Source organism: Eulemur rufifrons, chromosome 15 (genome assembly GCF_041146395.1).
Source record: "Eulemur rufifrons isolate Redbay chromosome 15, OSU_ERuf_1, whole genome shotgun sequence".
NCBI classification, from domain to species: Eukaryota; Metazoa; Chordata; class Mammalia; order Primates; family Lemuridae; genus Eulemur; species Eulemur rufifrons.
Window position 1 is genome coordinate 67282901 of NC_090997.1, and position 21568 is coordinate 67304468.

A 21568-nucleotide genomic window follows, 5' to 3' on the forward strand; every position below is an offset into this window, starting at 1 on the left:
GAATATGAACTTTAACTGGTTAGCCCACTAGCTTAAACCTTTATAAGCCCCTTTCTTCCTCAGACATAATTGACATAAAAACACATTCATTTAATCTTTATTAGAAACTGGATTTGGATTTCAATATCAACATTCTTACACTGCATCCTGTTTTTCAAAATAACTTTCTAGAGGTATCATAATATTAGCCTTATACAAATAGCAGTTACTGTGAAATACAGTAACTCACAGTTTTATGGCTTTTTATAGACTGTAAAATGTCACAATCTGCATCATCTCACTGAGACTTTACAGCTAGCCTAGAGGTATTTATTTTTTATTAAAATTTAGAGTTTCAAACAAAACTAATAACAAACACCAACCATTAGCTCTACCACAAACACCACCACAAAACACTTAGATTCCAAGTTTCAGAGAATCTTTCTCCTTCATATAGTTGGAAAGCCTCAGAAAGAACATCTGAAACTATGTCTTCTAGGCCCAAACTGAGCACCCTCTGTATTCTTCTCAAAAACCAGCTTCTTGTGGACTATATCTTGGTATCTGTGTCGCCATACCTAGTATCTTTGGAGCCAGAAAGATTGATTTCCATTTACGCCTTTTAATTCTCTCTAAGGTACGGTTTCCGACTTATAAAATGAGGTTAAGATAGTTGTGCAGATTAAATAATTACAATATCTAGAGCACTTGGTACAAAATGTGAAATATAATTTATTTTCAATAAGCTATATAACATTGTTTATGATTGCATGATTAATGTAAGATACAGTACTTTATGATGGGTAGAATATTGCCTAAGAAAGTGGAGGCATCTTACAAGCTGAGTTAGATGAGTAAATTTTGCTTAGAGTACAGGTTTTCAGATAAATAAGCAAGGATAACTGTACTTACCTTTTCTTGTCTTATCTCTAGTAGTCATAAAATAAGCTAAGCAAATGCAATTAATTTACTGCTATTCAAAATATGAACTATTGTGCTAATTTGCACGTGGTTCTTTGGTTACCTGAAACTAATTTAAAAATCTGAACATTGTTTTTCCTGAGAGTCCATCAATATAATAAGGATTAATATTTAGAAGGTAACATTGGCAAAAGTTTTCCAAACCAGAAAGTGTAAGAAATCAGAGTTAAGAAAATTGCTTGCTCATGAATCATCTCTTCAGAAATAACTGTTTAAATCATGAGGGAAAACATTTCATCAAATTCACTTATTAATAAAACTTTACAAAGAAGGTTTTACAGTAAGTTTAGGAGCAAAAAAATCGAGAGATAGAAAATGTAAATTACCTAGAAATTATTGAACCTGCAATATTGACCAATAATTTGTAATTTATAACATTAGATTAGCTATGCTTTCCTTAGTCTATTTTAACATGAATATTTTCCTCTTGATCTTATTTTAACCCTCATTATTTTTAATCCATTAGTCTTAGAACACATGTTGGAAGAATAAGATTATAGCAATAAAGAGGTTAATATAAAGCATAGTTAATCTTTTCTTTATTAACCTCTAAAAGAATACGTTAGCATCCTACACTCACATTGTCATTTAGAAAATATTTTTCCTTTAAATATACACAAGGCCACATGCATTAATTAAATAAGTTTATAATCCTATAGATAAATGTTTAAAATTTATTCTGTACTATTTATCAGAAAGTTAAAGGATTTCATTAATTTAAAAAATGTGAAATATTGATGTTGCATTAATACCTAGCTTAAGAATCCCATAAGGAATTGTTAAAACCCATTGAATTAAAAGTATGATCTCCCTGGATTATTCATTCTTGTGGGAAAAATAATGTCCAGCATAATATTGTAAAATAGATAGTTGTGGATTAAAAGTTGTTGAATTTAGCTATCCTGTTGAGGTAATTACCACTATCGGAAGTGATGTTCTCTTATGAGTGATTTTAGGACTTGTTGGGTTCTTATAGCTAAGATGCTGAACAGGTCAAAATGGGAAAGTTGGTTTTACTAACAAAATGAATTCTCTAAATTATTACTGTGACTGTTACTCAAGATATCCTAAACAGTAAAATTTAACACATAAAAACTTAAGAGGCCTTTATAACCTTGTCCTGTGTCAGTCAGTGATCTCAGATACAAATAGTAGAAACTTCTTAAAGTAATTTTTAAAAACTATTTAAGAATATTGAAGTGCTTTCCAATTAGGAGAGCCAGCCGGTCAAGCCACAGGTCACACAGCCATTAATAATGTTTAAACTGCACTTGCTGTGTCTATTTTAGCCACTGTAGATACAGACACGAATGCCACCCTGGGTGTTGCTGACCTCAGTGGCAGGATCTCCATCCCGCTGCCCTAAAAGCTGGATGACACCATCTTTCTCAAATGAATTATACTCGAATCCTGCTTTCTCACCTTGCCTATATCTGAATTAGATCTCACATAGCTGAGTCTTATTGGCATAGTCTACGTCACACGCTGGTAACTTGAGTTCAAGTGGAAGTTGACAAGCTGGCATTCCAGCTTCTGCTTTCCAAGCAGAAGCCATGGGAGAATGCGGGACGCTGAAGACAGGGAACTTTCCCAGCGTGGAAAGGTATCAAAAAAGTGTTATATTGCTGGAAACATCACATATTTTCACCATAAGTCGCTAGCCAGATCTTCACCCTCACTCCCTCCATACATTCTGGCTCTCTCTGTTTTAGTCATAATTGTGTTTTTCTTTAGCTTATCATTGACAGAAGGATTTTTATGTATGCTGTGTTTAATTCTCTACAAAAAGATGGAATAATACTTGTCTTACTTTCTTCATAGGCCTAAAAGAAATATAAAATAAGATACCTTACAGACATTCTGGAAGCAAAAACTCTTTTAAATATAAGATATTATTATTAATATTATAATCTCTTAACATCATTGCAGAAGGGCTAGGGCATATTACAGAAACATCATTATAGTCTCAGGAAGATCATTCCTTGAATTTATCATGTAGTCTTCCAAAGAAAATGAAGAAAGTCTAATAACATGCTTTTCGTAGGTAAGCAAGGATGTACTATTTTTTTTTTTTTTAAGTAAAAGAAGAGTTCTTTAAATCTGAAGAAGCTTTGACTATAGGAGTAATGTTTAAATATTAAAAACATTTTCATTAGTTAATTTTAGGGAAGCTTCACATAGTCATTAAGAGCAAGGGCATTGGAATTAACTAGGGCTACATTTCTGGATCGTTAGTTATCAGTTTTTTGACAGGAAGAATTATTTAACCATTTTAAATCCCAGTTTCATCTTTTGAAAAATTCATCTTGCATGTAGTTACTGTAATTAAAAGAGAAAATATGTATAAGTTAAATCCCACAGCATCTAGCATATATTATGTGATCAAAATGCAAGTTATTATAAATACTTTCATCATTTTATATATTAAACAAAAGCGATTTAAATCATAGCATCACAGAATTTAATTTATTCTTTTTTTTTTTTGAGTGGTGTGTGTGTGTGTTTATTTTGAAAGATTCTATTATATTGAATCAGGAAGGAAATCAATTGTTGCCACTTTCATGATTCATATTTCTGGAAGAAGTCCCTAGAAGACAATCCAAAAGGAATAATTATTTTTTCATAATTTCACTTTTTAATTGGCATTGCTAAGGTAAATTGTCTAAATGTGTTTATATAAACCTCCTAAAACTGTTGAAGGCCATAAATAAAATTTTTCTTTTTCTCTTATAAAAATCCCATTATGCATGTTAACTGTGAAGTATATTCAATGGATGATAATGTCTTGTATTTTAATTTTTAGTTAGGGTTAAGAAACCTACTATTGATGTGTTAATTCACCAATATTTAAATACTTATTTTGCCTTTATACTCTAGATTTTGCTTAAATACTAGTCTGTTTTCATAACCTCTGAAGAAAGGTTAATTGATATTGAGGTCAGGAATTTATCATAGAAACATTACTGATATTTCAAGATTACACTCACATTTAATTCAATTGCTAACTGTAAATTAAATGGTAAATATTTTTATAAGAGGCCGGGCGTGGTGGCTCACGCCTGTAATCCTAGCACTCTGGGAGGCCGAGGCGGGTGGATCGCCCGAGGTCAGGAGTTTGAGACCAGCCTGAGCAAGAGCGAGACCCCGTCTCTACTAAAAAATAGAAAGAAATGATTTGGGCAGCTAAAAATATATAGAGAAAAAATTAGCCGGGCATGGTGGCACATTCCTGTAGTCCCAGCTACTTAGGAGGCTGAGGCAGAAGGATCGCTTAAGCCCAGGAGTTGGAGGTTGCTGTGAGCTAGGCTGATGCCATGGCACTCTAGTCCAGGCAACAGAGAGAGACTCTGTCTCAAAAAAAAAAAAAAAAAAAAAAAAAAATTAATAAATGTTAAATATTTTTATAACAGAAAGTTCATTTGCACTAAAGTATACTATCAATATGTCTCAATTTATAGCAATGACCTTTTAAAAAATTTATGAAAATTAAGTTTGTTAATGCAATATAATGGCAATACTTTTGCTGTAACAATCACCTGTGGAAATTAGAAGAAAATATTATGCTTACTGAGCTTGTAGCTCTAGGGAAAATTATGGTTAATAATAATAATCTACATTGGTTTTCACTGGCTGAAGTTAGAAAATAATTACATGATAAAGATGAGTGCAAAAAATGAACTGGTCAAATAGAAAGTAAAAATGAAAGGGGCTTGTTCAGAAACTTGGAGTCTTGAAGATTTAGGAAAAACAACTTCTAGAGATAAATAATAGTAGACGAGGTTCTAATAGACTCTCAGTGACAAGTACCTAGTATGAATTCTCCTTTAAAAAGAGTGATTCAGTCTTGTGGAAATGATCAGATAAAGGATGTGTCCTTTTCCCAGAAGTCTGATTAGTCACCAAGTAGCTACAACATGTTAAAAGAAGAAAAGATATAGAGAAAAGACTGTAGAAATATGCCCAGAAAAATAACATTTGGGTGGCAGCTACTGATACAGAGCACTGTCTAAAAGCAAATGGATTAGAAGATTACAAATTTTTGGAGGAATTTGTATTGGTATAGAGAAAATTAAAGAATAATTTTAAAGTGCCTGATAATGCTAGTTAAGCTTTAAAAAAATCCTAAGTCAGGGAGAAGGCTGCAAAGCACCATCTTCCCCACCAGTAGATGACAGAAATTTTCATAGCATATTGCTAGAGAAAAATAGATAAAGAAAATCACACAGAGAGCAAAATCATGGCCTCTTCAAGAAACTGCCCCATCTCCAGAATAGAAAGTTTTTATGATGTTTACCCAGAGGAATTTCAGAATTGCTATGTTTCCATGACTGGCATGGAACTCTTATTCTTCCCCTTTGCAAAAGGGAATGATTGTGATCTCTGCTTTGCCATTTTAGCTCATAGACTGTTGGAAACAAAGAGCGACATTTAGACCAGAAAGAGGACTGTGCATTAGCCAGGGGACCTTTTCTTAGAGCTGAAGGTATTAGCTGGACCATTGACTTACTGGAAAGGAAATGTCTTCTTCATTTGGAAGAATAAGAAGGGCAAACATTTGTTGATGCGAAGACTTGACCATGGCATCAACGATGTTATGTGTTCAGCAAAGTGATCTCATTTTCTTCCTGAGTATACAACCCAACCACATTTTCCTGGCATTTAGGTGTAGACCAGGTGACTAAGCTCAGGCCAATGGAAACTGAATGGAAGTTGTATTATTATCTCTAGGCCTTACCCATTAGAGTCTCCCACATGTAATGTCTACCTCCCAACTCTGTTGACTTCAATGATTTGTTATATAAGCAAATAAAAACTTTTAGTGCATCTAGTCACTGAGATTTGGGAGTTATCATATTACACAATTCCTGTACCATTAAATAAGATAATCTAAAAAAATTACTTGGCTCAAAATGTACCTCTTCATAAATCCTCATAACTGCTAGATATTTCGTATAAGTCCTTTAAAAGTTCTAAGATTAAAGTATCAAGAATGACATTTAAAATTAATGCACATAAAGAGGAATTAGTTATTGCATGTAGACATGAAAGCAATGCCAGAAACAGAATAGTTTTTCTAATAGTTTAAGGGATGATATAGAATAAATGCAGAACATTTTTATTCTCCCAGAAGTCAATAAAAAAATAGTGGGTAGAAATGCCAAGGAGCTATGCTTTGATTTAACTGAGAAAAGATTTAAGACTATAAGCACAGGATTTTCCTAATATGGCAGCCAACTAAATATAGCTATATTCTAGCAGAGACACCTCTCAAACATTTTCCAAACCTGTTTTGAAATTCCACAGTTTCAAATAATTTATGCAATTTTTTAGAAGAAAATATATAAATAATGCATGTATTTTATACATTTTTCTACAAAAGAAATATGTTAAAGAAGGAAATATTCACTTTTCAGAAATTAATATGAGGATCTATGTCCCAATAACCATTAAGAGAAAAAAAAAAATCTACCAGACATGAAATAGTACTTTAAATGTGTTTCAAAAGGTAGAATCTGAAAAAAATACCTTTCTAATGAAATTATAAATGATAAAAGGATAAATTAAGTTTACTCTGTAAGTGATCATTTTTAAAAATAAACTTCTTTGCTCATTCTTAAAAATGTCAAAATATAAAATCTAGCCTCAAAAACTAAAACTCAAATCTACAAATATTTTCCTATTAATGAAATTAGAGTGCTCTGTCTTAAATTGTTGTTCTAATTAATATATGAAGTTGTGTAACTGCTATCACCCCTGCAAGATCGGGATTTATTGAAACAGAAAGTTCTTCTTCAAATTTTACTTTTTAAAATTTGCTTTGTCTTTGATTATTCTTGGAATGAATGACTGAAGTACTTTGTAAGTCAAACTAATAAAGATGATAAATTTAGAAATGTCTTGAACATAAAAATCCTCAAAACAGCCATGATTTTCTGACCATTGCCTGGCAATGTTCTCTAGATATCTGATGTTTCACATCATGAGCACCAGTAACAGATACAGTGAAACACATACTTGTACATTTATAAATAAATTTTGGTGATGTACTATTTAAGAGAATCTTTTATTGATAACTTAATTTATATAATTCTGAGTTATTTTTAAAATTGCCCAGAATCACTTCACTCCCTAATTATCTTCACTTAACATTATGTTAATTTTTGCCCTCTGAATTAAATTTACCCCCACACAAAGGAAGGAACTGATAAAAAGTTCCCAACTATCTAATATAAGAACACATGAAAGTATGCTTTCAGCTCCTAGGACACAATAGGTCACCAAAAGAAGGCAGGCTAGCATGTGAATTATCTCTCAAGTAAGGTTTTCTCAATACAGATCTTAGAAATATGATGAAATAGTTTTTATTGTAACAGATATGTCAAAGATATCAATAATCCTTAAACTGTAGGGTACATATCTGTAAGTATTGATATGTAAAAAATTTACCCTGATACTTGTCCCATTTTCAGTTTTGGAAAATCGAAAAGGTAGTAAAAAAGATTTAACATATTCTGAAGAGAAACTTTGAGACAGAACACAGTGATAACTACCTAAGTTATAAAGCAACAGAACTCTGATGATTAATAAGTTTTCTAAGAAACAAGGAGTAACTGAAGAAAATAAATTTAATTCAAGTAAACTAATGCAAGTGGTAAAAGGAACAATTTGTCTTATAGACTTTTGCAGAACATTTGTGAAAACTGTCTGCAGTGTTAGCTAACATTATTCCATTGTATTTAATATTGATTATTCTAGAGCAAAAATACTACCTGAGAATTATGGATGTAATATTCTGAGAAGAAAATAAAGCTATACATTACTAAGCAATCTGTTTATGTTACTTATTTAATTAACTCTATCATTATTTATATTCTTTCTTTAGAGGCAGTGAATTCCTTTCAAAAACTTGAAGCTTCTTCAACACACAAAGTTTAAAATTATCTTTGCAGCTGATGAGAAAATAATTCCAGTTCTCACCTATATGAAACACTTGAGAGAAACCAGAAAAAAATTTCTATAGTGTTTATGCTCTTGTTTTTCTTTTTCCATTTTCACCAGTTCTAGGTGCTGAGGAACAAAACAAATTATTACAATGGACACCCAGAGACAACATAGGCAACTTTAACATATCTCTGTTGTGTGTGGTTTACCAAGAATTGATTTCACTTAGACAAATTCAAACTAATTAAAACACATTACTGTAAATTTATGCAATGAATTTAATTTTTTGAACTGATACTATTTTATACTTGTAAATCCCAAGAAGTTAACTATAAAACTATGAGGAATATAAGAAAATTCAGTGAGTGGCTGATTAAATGATTAATGAATAAAAATTGATAAATTTTCTAAAAACAAAAACTGAGGGAAAATATAATGAGGAAGAATATAATGGGGAAAATGTCCTATTTATAATGGTAGAAAATAGATCAAATGGTCATCAATAAATTTATAAGGAAATAAATTTATAAGGAAAAATAATAGAATGTAGTTTATAAAAAGGATTTAGTATATGAAGAAAATGTTATTTAAATCAGTGGAGGAAAATTGCATCACTCAAAATAATTGGCTAAGACTGCTCAAGGTGGAACAAATTGCTACTGAATTTTTTTAAACACCAAATAAACAGACAGAGCAAATACTGATGTTGAATATGAGGAAGCCATACTAGACAAAAATTATGGATAAATTTTTCTTTAACAATAGTATGGCAGCACACACTATTTTAAGTAATATACAAAAAAACCAAACGCTATAAAAGAAAGACAGATTTGATTACTAACTAATTCAGCATTTATCCAGTAGGGAAAATATCACAAACAAGACCCAAAGAGAAAATATCCAATGCAAAAAATGAATTTACAAAACATTTTAGAAAGGATCAATCTCTGTATGTGGCTAAGAATTCTTATATTCCATAATAAAGAAACCTAGAGCTCAAAATAAAAATGGACAAAGGGCATAAAAAAGCAGTTTGCAGCTTTTAATTATTTGTTTAAGGTGTTTTTTTTCAATAGGTAATATATTCACAGAGATCAAAATCAAAATGATACAAGATGATAAACATTGGAATGCCATTTCTATCCCTGTGCCCACATCCACACCAGACCCCCATTCCCTAGAGCTGTGGTCCCCAACCCCCAGGGGCCCGTTACCAGTCCGTGGCCTGTTAGGAACCGGGGCATGCGTCACTACCTGAGCTCCAGCTCCATCTACCCCTCATCCATGGAAAAATTGTCTTCCATGAAACTTAGCAACCGGACGCATAGCAAAAGGTGAGCAGCGGCCAGCAAAGGAAGCTTCATCTGTGTTTACAGCCTTGCCTCATCACCCAGCATTGCCAGAGTTCTGCCTTTCCGCCTTCCCCCTTCCGTGGAAAAATTGTGGTGAAACCAATCCTGATGCCAAAAAGGTTGTGGACCTCTCACTAGAGATAACAACTTTTATTGGTTTTTAAATGTATCCGTTTAGTGTTTATTCATGCAGAAATAAGAAAATGAAAATATTTTATTTCCCCTTACCTTACACAGAATATAGTGTCCACTGTCGTGCACCACACTTTTTTGTGTGTTAAAATATAATATGGAATTTGTCCTTTTTGTACATAGAGAACATTCTCATTCTTTAAAAGCTGCACATATTCCGTTATATGGGTATGCTATAGTTTAACAATTCCCGTGTAGCTAGACCTTTGGCTTGCGTTCAATATTTTGCTATTATAAGCAAGAAGGCTATGAAAAATGATGTACATAGGTCATTTTCTATGTTTATTGGTATATCTGTAAGATATATTTCCCAGTGTGAGATTCCTGAGTCAAAGAGTAAATGCAATTGCAATTTTGAAAGATACTGTCAAATTTCCCTTCATTAGAGGTTGAACTATTTTGCACTCCTGCCAGTAATATGTGAGAGTACCTCTTTACTCAAAGCTCTGAAAAGAGAGTGTGTTGAGAAACGTTTTGCTTTTTGACAGTCTAGTTGGATAATATATATATCTTAGTGTAATTCCTCTTAATATGAATGAGGCTGAACATCATCTCATATGTTTTACTGTCACTTTGTCTTCTGTTGTCTGTGTGAACATATGAATGTGTGTTTATGTTTTGTATTTGTTTTGTTTTTGCTTTTGATTGTTTCTTGGATGTGGCAACAATTTTAATTTCTATATAAAGACAAACTTTCTACTGTGGCTTGTGGGCATTTATTTTAGTAGCTCCTGAGGCATGGTTCAAGTTATAAACAATTCCCTATTTTCTTCAACTACTTTCAGGTTTCATTTTTTCAAACATTTCAAGTATTGACAATTTTGTGGTTTACCTGTGGTTTGGTATGAGATATGGATTCAATTTTATCATCTTTTAAGTGGCTAACAATTTGTCTAACACTGTTGATGAACAAGTTCATATTTACCACCACTGATTTGAGGTACAAAGGGCTTTTAAATAGTAAATTGATGTGTAAACTCGATCATACTTTTAAAAATATGTTGAAACAATATCAAATATACTCTTGTATGAATAATTTTTATAATACATTATATTACTGATTTTGAGGGACAAAAATAAGAACTTTCATACATAGCTGATGGAGGCTAAAGTGGTAAAACATTGTTGGAGAGTAATTTGGCAAATATGTATTAAACAGCTCACGTGCATCTACACTTTTATACCCCATTTCCACTTATAAAATAAATGTAGTCACATGTATATTCAAAAATAACATGCATTACCATTAACAAGATATTCATTAAATCAATTAATTCAATGTTATGCTGCTAGCTGTTGGAACATGAATAAACTGAATCTATATGTACTAAAATCAAATTATTTCTAGGAAACACTAAATGATAAATAAATGTTCAGAATAGTGTATGTATAGCACACTAAAATTTATGTAAGTGAAAAACATATTTATAAATATATATACTATTAAACATAAAATCTGTAGTATTGAAAACATAAATATAAATAACTGTATATATCTGCACATATCCACTAATACACATATACACATATTATACAGTATAAATTACTATATTTACACATATTGTGTGCATATGTGTGTGTATATATAGATGTATATATTGCCATAAGTATGTAGACTATGACAGATGAGAAAGAAACTGGGTCTGATATTTACCTCTGAGAAGAAGATTACAGAATTAGAATCTACAAAGGACAGAGGTATATATTTTTTCAAATACATATACTTTTACTTGAAAGGTTTTAAATTTACAAAAAAAAATTGCAAAGATAGTAGAGATAATTCCTATATACTCCACAGTAAGTTTTCTCTATTATTAGCATATTTCATTAATGTGGTACATTTTTCACGACTAATGAACCAATGTTGATACATTATGGTTAAAGTCCATATTTTATTCAGGTTTCTTCAATTTTCCCCTCATGATATTTTTCTGCTTCAAGATCCTATCCAGAATAACAAGCCATGTAGCTGGCATGTCTCTTTAGGCTCCTCTTGGCTCTGGCCATTTCTCAGAACTTCCTCAACCTTAAGAGTTTTGAGGAGTACTGGTCAGGTATATTATAGGATGCCCCTTTATTTCAGCTTGTCTGCTAATGTTCTTAGGATTAGGTTCAGATACTGGTTTTGAGGGAGGGAGACCACACACGTGTATTTCCACTGCCTTCACACCACTTCAAGCAAACATACTATCAACATGACTATCACTGTTGATTTGAACCTGATCACCAGGGTGAGGTAGTGTTTGTCATGCTTCTCTACTGTACATTTACTCTCCCCATCACCACCCTGGTCCCTTTTCATACTGAGGTCTTGGGAAGTAAGTTACCGTGCTTAACCTACAATTAAGGAATGGGTAGTTATGCTCCACCTCCTTGAGGGTGGAGTATATATGTAAATTATTTAGAATTCTTATGCACAAGAGATTTGTCTAATCTCCCTCGGTTATTTATTTATTCAATCATTTATTTATGCTTGTATAGACTCATGGATATTCATTTTATACTTTGGGTTAAAATTTAATACTACTTTCTTTCTTTTGCTGCTCAAATTGTTTCAGTTTGGCCATTGGGAACTCTTACTTGGTGTCTGTGTCCTTTTAACATACTCCATATTTTAGTCTACTCTGGCTGCTATAAATATGGCACCAAGTCCCATAGACTTGATGGCTTATAAACAACAGAAATTTATTTCTCACAGTTCCAGAGGCCAGAAGTCCAGATCAGGGTGCCAGCATGGTCAGCTATTAGTGAGGGATCCCTCTCCCCCAGGTTGCAGACTGCTGCTTTCTCACTGAAAGTTCACATGGCAGAAAGAGGACAAGCGAGCTCTATGACATCCTTTTTATAAGGACAGTAATCCATGAGGGCTTCACCCTCATGACCTAATTAGCTCCTAATGGCTCCACCTACTATCATCACATCAGGGGTTAGGATTTCAACATATGAATTTTAGGGGGAAACAAACATTCAGTCCATTTCACCCCAAGATGTTTTTGTTTATTTTTTTAGCACTTCCTTACTTTCTGTCTCTACAAGATGCTACAGCCTTATGTTGTGTATTTTCTACCCTGGTCCTAGTATCAGTTATTTCATGGATAATTAGAATATCACTGATTCCTTTGAATGGAGAATGGTGTTGGAAACCAATATCTGAGTAAGTGCTCCTTATTACTTAACTGGAGTTGTTTTTCTTCTGTGGCCTCTATATCTGTAAATATTTCTATAGGTACAAATGTGTATCTATATTAAGCTAAAGATGAATTTTTATGAATGTCTTCAAATTTAATCCATTACAATATGAATCATTCCAATTTCCTCTACTTACTTACCTATAACTTCCCATTCCAGCAGTGAGAAATCTTTTTCCCATCACCCACCATCAATTCCAATGTACATATGTAGCAGTATCAGAACTGCTAACCTGTATCTTCATGACAAACAACTTTATCAAATAGAGTTCAGTGCTTATGTACAATTCTTTTTGCTATTGGCCTTATAGACTCCATACATTTCCAGACTTAATGGGTGAGCACCTTCCTCTATCCCTACAATTCCAATATTGTGTTGGCAAGTCTAAGTGTCTTGCCTTTTGATATAAATTCTAGAGGTAGTTTGTCAATGTCCACAAAATAACTTTCTGAGATTTTTATTAGAATACGTTTAATTCTATATAGTTATATCATTTTTATTTTAGTTTTTCACCATGAGTACATACTCCTTTAAATTAACCAATTAACAAAGAAAATTCTAGTTCAAGAAAATCATGTCTTAGTGCCATTTCAATTTTACAAAATTTTATTAAATAGTATTTAATTAGATAAAAGTTTCTCTGTTAACCTAAAAAGACATCTTAGATATAAAAAGGAAAAAAAAACTCAAATAATGATAGTGAAATTGATAAAATTTAGTTGACTTTCTAAATTCGTATTTACTCATTTGGATATTGTTTCCTTGTCTTAACTTTAGCAATGGAGAAGAATAAAATTTATTACCCCTTGCTTATATAAATTGATAATCCAGAGGAGAAATTGCAAAAGTAGGGTATGTGACAAACCAAATTTGATAAACAGAAGGATCTCACCTATATTTTTCATCCCTTAATACTCAGGACCTACCTTTTCCCAGAATATATGTCTCCAGAATAGAATATTGTATGCAAAATTACACAACTTCTCTTAAAGATAATTTCTTTCTAACAAGACACAGCTCTGAAAGAAAGTATTTTTTCTATTATTTTAAGAAGATAAAATCTCAATGTGATTTTTAAAATATATATGCAGTCACTTCAGAACTTTACTATGTTTATGTTTCTCATGAATTGAGTCAAAATATAATCGATTTTCATCTTGTTGTATGGCATAAACAATATTGAAACAGAAAGACCTTACATTTTAAAAGATTTTAAAGAAGACTGATGAGACTATTGACAGTAAAGATGAAAGTGGTTTCTGATATATGAAGTAAATTAGGAAATTAATTGTTTGAACATTGGAGAAGAGGTCTTAGGTATACAAATAAATTATGGTAAACTATAAAAAACTCACTGATACATGTTAAAAGTGATTTTAAAAGACATATAGGTAGATAATTGTTACTTTTTCAGTGGCACATCCAAACACCATTTTGAATTTAAGGGCAGCCCTCATTGTGTGAGGGAGAATGTCCTATTATTGGAAGCTCAACAATGAACATTTTCTGTTAGAGGACTCTTGGAAAATAGGATACAGGCACATAATTCAAGTTTGTATGCTACTATTTGGGGCACAGAATCTTGAGAGAATGATCCAAACACCCAGGACCAACTGATACATTATCTGTTGAAGTGAAAGCAGTAGGGATGATCCAATGGTGGCTCTGCTATATAGAATATTCTTGGGCGTGACAATGGATGAGTTCTCTGTTGGTTCCTAACCATTATTCAAGCCTGATTCTTTAGCCTTCCTGTCAACTTTGTAAGCCTTGAAACATCATTTCAACCCATTAATTTCTGCTACAGTTAGTTGGTTGATTACTGGTACTTGCAGACAAGAAAACTGAAACAAAACATAACTTTCAACCACTAAAAAGGGTGGAAAAAGAGATCACTTTAAAACAAATGAATAAACAAAAAAATCCACATCATTGCTTAGAACATACAACACTTACCAGAAAACCTCTCTGTTACATATATATATGTGTGTGTATATATATATATATATATATATACGTATATATATATATATATATACGTATATATATCTACCAAAAAGATCAAAGCATTCAGTTAATTACTCCATCATTTAAAGTATATCTTATTAAATTGCATCTTTATTTGGGATATGAGGTTATAGAAAAAATTAAGTATGACACTAAAATTGGTTTTAGAGAGAGGAGAGAACATGGGCCTGCAAGGAAGGAAGTTAGATAATTGACAGAGAAGATGCCTTCCAGAAATATCAATATAGAATTTCAGTAACAAGACTGGAGAATTATACATAGCTTACTCTGCTTTTGGAAAAGTTTCAAAATGCAATTCAAGAGGAATCAGGAAAAAATTAGTAATCTATTATTTGTGATAATAAAATTTTAAGGAAATGGGGATCCTTATGTGGTTGAAAACAGATACAGCTTAATAAACTATAATGAAAAACACATTTAAAAATTTTGTCTTTCTCAGTTGCATGATTATGGTAGACTTTGCCTATGCCTCGTTTATTCATCTTCTCTGTCCTAATTTATGCCCTTCTTTCACATGATTGTGTTTTTTTCTCCATACCTCTTTTTCTTGTATGATCTACAGGTTTCTATGCCTGTCATTTCTCAGTTCTTGTGCCCGTCATCTGTTTTCCAATAGGCATGCCCTGTTCTACTGAAAAACCCCAGCATGCAGCTCTAAAGCAGCTCTGCTGGACTCATGATCTCCTGCAGTGAACAAAATCGGTGCATCTGGACACTGCTTAGTTCTATAGACCACAGACTTTAATACAGTTAGAACAGAGCTTGCTGAACATAAAAGGAGTTTACAGTGATGTTTGTTCCAACTGAATAAATGTTTTTAAAAAAAGTAAGTGTGTACACATATGTTTACTCCATTTGAAATGTTCTCCTTTTCTCCCTTCTACATCACATTGTAAAAGCAAGTGAGCAATGGTCCTCAACTTAGGATGCTCCAATAAATTTCATATTTTCTCATGAAGATCTGAGGACCCTTTAATTTTTGTTCCAACATAGCTGGGAGCAGCATTCACAACCAAGATGTAGTACTTAATACAAATCCATTACTTATGGTATGTACAAGGTATAAAGAATTGATTAGGCAATGTTTCCATATAGAAAAACAATTGACAAATGGCAATTAGTCATTTTAAACCCATAAGAATGTAAAAATTAAGATGTCTAGTGAAATTAATTGCGAGTGTAGAAGGGCAGGAAAGTGTAAAATGCCATTTAATTATGGTTTTAATTTACATTTATGTATTTTATGTTTATTTAATTTTTATTAACTATCCTATGAATTGCTTTTTAAGTCCTTTTGTTCTCTTTTTGCTTGGTTTTGTTTTCTTCTTTTTGATGGGGAGATGTTCTTCTTTAAAAGTTGATAATAATGCAAATAATTTCTTCTTGTTGATGATTTATGATTTTCATTCTCTATGTGATGTATTTTGATGAAATAAAGCTTTCAATTTTAATGTATCCATACATATTAATCTAGTCCTTTATAGTCGTAAATGGTTTTTTCTTGCTTAAGAAATCTTTCGATATCCTAAGATATTTTCATGTATTCTGTTACAAATTGTTTTAACATTTATGAACTCAATCAATATGCAATGAATTTCTGCATCTAGTGTCAGATAGGTTTCCATATTTGCTTTTCCATGTATTAATAATCTCACCATCATTAAAAAGCTCATTGTTTTTCTACTGATCTGTAATACTAGCCAAGTAATTAAAAAAAATTACGGTCTATTTCTAGGTTCCACTGATCTGTTTTCCTATCCTTGCACTCATAATACCTTGTCTTATTCAATAGCGTGTTATAATTTTTGATGTCTAGTAAAGAAATTGCACTACTTTTTTCTTTTTCAAGAGAGACTTGACTATTATTGTAAAACTGTAGAAAAAAGTTTATCGTGTTCCACAAAATATACAAACTACCTACGGCCAGATAATAACTATTTTAGTTTTAGCAGGGCATATAGTCTCTGTTACATTACTCAAATCAAATATTGTAATATGAAAACAGTCATAGACAATACCTAAATTAATGAATGTGTCTACTTTCCAAAAAAATTAGCCTCACTATTTTAAATACAGAAAAATGTTGTGGGCTCGATTTGGCCCTAAGGTTTATAGATCCTGCTGTATCTATGGTATTGCCACATAGACTTGAATCCTTAAACAATGTATGACTTAGTATTGTCTTTTTTCCTCTTTTTTTACTTTATATAAATATAATCCCAATGTATTTATTCTTCTGAGATTTATATCTTTCAACATTGTTTTTTCATATGATCCCATTAATGCAAGCATCTGTAGTCAATTCAATTTCTTTGGTGTGTAATATTTTATTTAAATGCTTTACATTCTTCTAATGGGTGAGCACTGTATTATCTGTATGAATTCTCCAAATATTGACTATTAAGTAATTCTTCTTTCCCATTTTTATCTACCCAACTAGTCTTAAATTGCTAAAATTTAAGCCAAATTGTGCCTTGTCACTAATATTCCAAAGAACATAGTCTCAAATGATTTTCTAGCATATTTGAAAGTGTTTAGGTCATGTGACAAAGATGCTAGAATCCTGAGCAACTTTAGAGATGAAGGTAAAGATCAGGTCACTCTATTTTGGTCCTCATTTCATTAAGTAAAGATGTAGAAATCTTTGAGGGTAACCATGGCATTTCTTCTACTTTTGGAGGTATTTGGGGATTTTTTTCCCAAAAAAATGTGGTCCTGAACATATTAAACAGAACACAAAATTTATTTTTATAAGTGTTGAACTGATCCAGAAGTTTTAGAGCATTCTGGTATACTAACTGAAATTTCTTTGGATAAAGCAGATGCATATGGTTGAAACTTAAACAATCAGATGCTCTATGTGGAGAAACATAATGGGAGGAATTATGCACTGGAAATCTAGGGTACAAAAACTGGTCCTTTTGCCTTGAATGTCTACTACTTCTTTGGAAGACACACTCAGAAGAAAAAATATGCACTCTTTGCCAATGAAAAGAGATCACCAAATCTTTATTATCCCTTTGTTGCAGACGATTTCCCAACACAGTGGGTCCCTGGAGAGATTGCCAGATGAAAGACTGAGGTACCACAGTAAAAGGCAGTCTTTCATAGCAAGTCTTATTCTGCCCCTTGAAGCACGGCTCAGATCATTGTTTACCATCTCCTCCTACCTTTGGTTCAGAGTTTAGGACCATTCTCCTATCACCTCTACTTTCTCTATTTGCCCAGTCCTCCATGTTAGAACTTTCTCTTCATCAGTGTCATCCACTTTCAGGCTAACCTTGGTATAAATTCATCAAAATGTTTGCTATTTCCTTACCTATCTGATCAGGATCCTAGTGTAAAGTTCTTCCAACTTTTTTGAGGCTCAATATGTATCATATTGAGCAAAAGTAACAGTTAAAAGAGTAAGAATTATCGAAGTTACATCTGGAGACATACAGTTAGTTCTGTATGTTGACAGCATTCAATTTACCTCCATATGGAATCCTTTTGTATCTGTCTATGTGAAGAACAAAGTCATTCAACTTTAGCTCTTTGATTTCATCTGTATTTAACTTAGTGGTGGGACCTGAGTACTAATATTGTTTTAGTTAATTTTTTTTAGACAAAAATGACAACTACATCTAATAGTTGGGTATTTTATCTACTCAAAGTTTTAGTGAATATATTAGTTTGATGACCATGGAGCATTTTCTTGTGATAAAAGAACCTAAGTTAAAAGTAGATTATAGGGCACGCTTTGTGAAATTTCACAGAATTTTGTTCACATTCCTTTATCAACTTTCCCCGAAGCTTATGTTTTCTCAATATCACTCTCCTTTCTGCTTTATTATGCTAATTAATTCATTATATTTAACTTATCTGGAATTCTGATTGGGAATTGCTTATTACTAACTCTCCAATTATATATCTTCACTTTTTAATAAACTCCTCTTTTCCCCCTTTTCTGACAATACATTTCTTGTTTAAGAAAGCCAACAAAGCAAAGATACTTAAATTCCCATCTGATGAATTTGAAAATCATTTTCAGTTTCCAAGTAAAAGCAGAACTCTTATCTACACTAAATTGAATCTTGAAGTGTTTTTCTCAGTTTCTTTACCCTCTGTTGTCATATGTGAGATCAAGCCTTTCAATTTACTCAAAATGGCTGAGGAAGCTAAACCCAGTGAGTATCCGTAGGTAGCCAGAGGGCATTTGTCCAATCCAATGTATGATTCTTCTGCCAACAGGTGAGTAAATGAGTTGAATCTGCAAATGATCTGCTGCCGCATTTCACCCACTATTTCAGAAAACAACAAAATGCACTGGGAGACCCTATAGCATGTTCTGTTAATTAAAAAAACTTATAGAAAAAAAGAGACTCCTTAAACATTGAGAAGTATTTAAATAATAGGTTTACTTCTCCAGTTTCTTAAATCAAATACAGTATATATCTTTGAATTTCCAAACTTTTAAAGATTTAGGAATCGTTTTCCATTAAATAAAATCGTAAGAGCCCCTTGATTTGGATCAAGTTCCTGCACTAGGCTCAACAGACCAAACCAATACAATATAGAGTTTAATCACAGTAGCTGAGCATCAGCTAATCACAGGAGGTTCTGTATGTAACCTATTAACCGATTAACCAGTTAAGATGTCTCTATACTTCACTTCCGTTTTCTACAAATGCTGCCAGATCGGGTTGTTGGCCAGAGTCCTCTGAATTTGTTTTGGTTCTGGGGGGTGCTGACTTTGCAAATTGTTTTTTATTTGCTTTGTGTTTTGATTTGTTTTGTTGTGGTTTTTTGTGCTCAAATAAATGCTGCTAAATTTAAAAGTCTAAGGTTTTTTTCTTTGAACACATGATTTAAAACTGATGTGTAGATAAATGTGTATAAGATGAACAAAGCCAAATCAAGCATTTGCTTCAAATTAATATGTTTGAAATCTGCAGTTACAGAAAAAAAGATTGTGTGAAAGGCATCATTTCACACCTGAGAATGACTAATCTTGAAGAGGATTGCTAATGTATTCAGACTGCAGAGACAGGAGTGAAATGATTTTGCTACTTCTTCCCCCACTCCAATCCATTCTCCACACTTCTCTACCTCGCTCTGTGGGCCAGAAAGCTGATAACTATGGGTTGTCTCACTGGGGTTCTCTTGCTTTCTGGTTTCCTATTGGGAAGCACTGGCAGGAGATTGCAAGGAAGAAGAGAGTATTGTTTTTCCTGCTCCCTCCCTGCTTTTGTCTGTGTTTTCTGGTGATGGCTGTGTCTTTCTATAACTACCGGCGTCAGAAGAAGAATGAAGCAAGGTGAAATGCTGAGTGGAGAAAGGATGGGGTGGGGCAGGGACGGAGGGAGGAAGAAGACCTCTAAGTGGTTACATGGCCAAAATGAGCTTTAGGTTAAACTGAAATATCTAATCAGGGCTACCTCTTAGCAAATATCACAATTTTGTATGTATTATTAATACATAAGTCGCCCCTTCAAAAAAATGATTTTCAAGAAGGCAGCTCTCTTAGAGACTGTGGCACAAAGAGGCTCTTTTCCTCGTCTATACTTACGCGGTCTCTCACCAGGGATTTTGGTCCCCATTTGCCGCTTCAGAGGGAAGCCCTTGTGCAACTACTCCTACACATTGCACCCTGCTGCTCTGCATCTAGTGAGGGTTTTGCTAAATTGATTGCCATGTGGCAGGAAATCTGTACCTTCTCTTCCATTTCTTCTATGAAATATTTAATAAATGCTATATTGCTTAAAACATGTATCCATGAGTCATTTTTTTCCTTTAGATGGAGCTCAAAGAGATGAATGAGGTGACAGCTGATATCTGGATTTAATGATATATAGTTATATATGTAATTATAGGAATATCTAGGTAACCAAAATACGGAATAAAAATTCTCCTATTGATAAATATCAACTGAAGCCTCAAAGCTGAGGATAACCCCTAACATTGTAAGCAGATATACAAGATCTAGTGTAGATTCACTGAGGTTTTAAGGTCAGTGAATCTGATGCCATCACTGATCTTAAAAGCTGTGAGCAATGGTGTAATCTGGTATAAACAAGGCCACCTAGATTCACCTTTTAAGTAGGAGATGGAAGTGAGGTGAAACCCTTGTTTGACAAGAGACTACAAACAATGAGGCAATCATAATCATCTCTACTCTGTGTTCAAAGTAAATTCCCTAACAATTTTCTCAACCCTCCCCTTTCTTGCTTGCTTGGCTGTCTTAATTCATGAATTCATGGTTTCATTTGTTCTTCAAATTACAGTCTCACAAGCTTCACAGACTCAATACCTTAGATATACCTCTGATCTCTCTCACTCAGATTTTGTTTCTTGCAGATGTACATGGGAATCTTTTGTAGTGTGTATTTGATTTTTCTCCCCATTTTTTTCTGAAAATGCACAAGTTCAAATTTTCTTTTCTTCCTACATTTGATGCTGCAATATCCATACTGGGTCTACTCCTCCCATATATTTATGCTCCAATCTAAGCTGTTCATACAAATGATACTGGTCTCAGGACCTTGCCAGACCTACCTAGTTAGGTCATTAAATGTGAAATGACTGATTTCAAATCAAAAGTGTACTTTATTATATCTCAAACAAGAAGCAGTACAATTAATCAAAGTATATGCCTAAACTATCAACACGGTTTTGCCATCTTAATGGTAGCTTGCTTATGCCAGCAACAAAGAAGCCTGGAGAGCAAGCCGCGATGAAATCACAAAAGGCGTTTTCCACAGCTTGTTGAGAATTGAATGCTTTTCCTTGCAAGAAGTGGTCTACAGCCTAGAAAAAGTGGTAATCAGTTGGTGCAAGGTCTGGTGAATATGGTGAGTGACAGAAAGTTTCCAAGTCCAGCTTCTGTAATTGGAGCAGCATTGCTTTTTGTGACGTGGTCTTGC